This window comes from Pteropus medius, unplaced genomic scaffold, assembly GCF_902729225.1.
Source record: "Pteropus medius unplaced genomic scaffold, Ma_sr-lr_union100, whole genome shotgun sequence".
Lineage (NCBI taxonomy): Eukaryota > Metazoa > Chordata > Mammalia > Chiroptera > Pteropodidae > Pteropus > Pteropus medius.
In genome coordinates, this window is record NW_024350324.1 from 1,858,127 (window position 1) to 1,859,243 (window position 1,117).

Genomic DNA, 1,117 nt, shown 5'->3' on the forward strand with positions numbered 1-1,117 from the left:
GAGGACAAAAGTGCCGGGGTGGTGGGGAGCAATTTTAAACAGGGGGTCAGAGTGGGCTTCCACGGGAGGTGACATCTGAGCTGAGCCTGTAGGGGATGAGGGAGGGAGGGAGCTAGGGGATTTTGACTCCTGGCATCGCAGGGGTGGGTTTACCTGCCGTGTGTCCCCAGACTGCTGACTAAACATTTCCGAGCCTCGGTTTCCCTCTGTAAAAGAGGGACAGTTGTACTGAGCTCACGTGGCTCTCGGGAAGGTTGGGCGCGATTGTGCGTCTGGCGCATAGTGGGTGGGCGCCCAGCAGTCGCTGTTAATAACAAGATTCAAATAACCGAGCGAATCCACATGCTTGCCCCTTGTCAGTGACCTTGGAGCCTATCGTGTCCTGGGTGGTGGGGAGTCCCAGCGAGGGCTCAGACCCGCGACCTGCCCTGTGGGAGCACCTATGTGCTCAGGGCTGGGGCCTGGGGCCAGGAGGGTGGGGGGCACTGGGCATCTTTCTATCGAGGAAAATGTAGCTCTAACCCGGGCCTCCAGAGTGGGAGCTATGAGTGTGACCAGATAATGATGGCCGGGCATCGGCGGGGTGGGGAGTGTTGGTCTGGTTTTGAGGGATACATAAGACTCCCCAGGTAATGAAAAGGGATGGATTTGTCAGGCAGAGGGGACGAGGAGGGAGCCAGCCCCAGTCCCAGTGGGGGTCTCAACCTGGGGACACTGGGGACCATGATGGGGAGCAAGCAGGAAAGAGCCAGTCAGAGACCCATTTAGGGAGACTCCTCCAGGTTGTTGGGGGACGGAGGCGGGAGGCGAGCCTGCAGCAGCCATGTTCCCAGCGTGCTAGCCCGTCCTCACTCCCGATCCCACAGGGAGCAGCCTCAGTCCAGCACCCACTGCTCAACGTCTCCCACCCGCTCTGCCCCCTCCTCACCCACGGCCCACGGGCCACATGCTCTCCAGCCAGACCCCGTCACGGCCATGGCGGAGCTCTCCTGCTGTCGTGTGGTGCTGGGACATCTGACCCGCCCCCGGGCGTGCCCAGCCCCGGCTCGTCTAGCTTGGCACACACTGCGCTCGGCACCGCACACATGCAAAGTCATGATTAGATCATGACAACGAA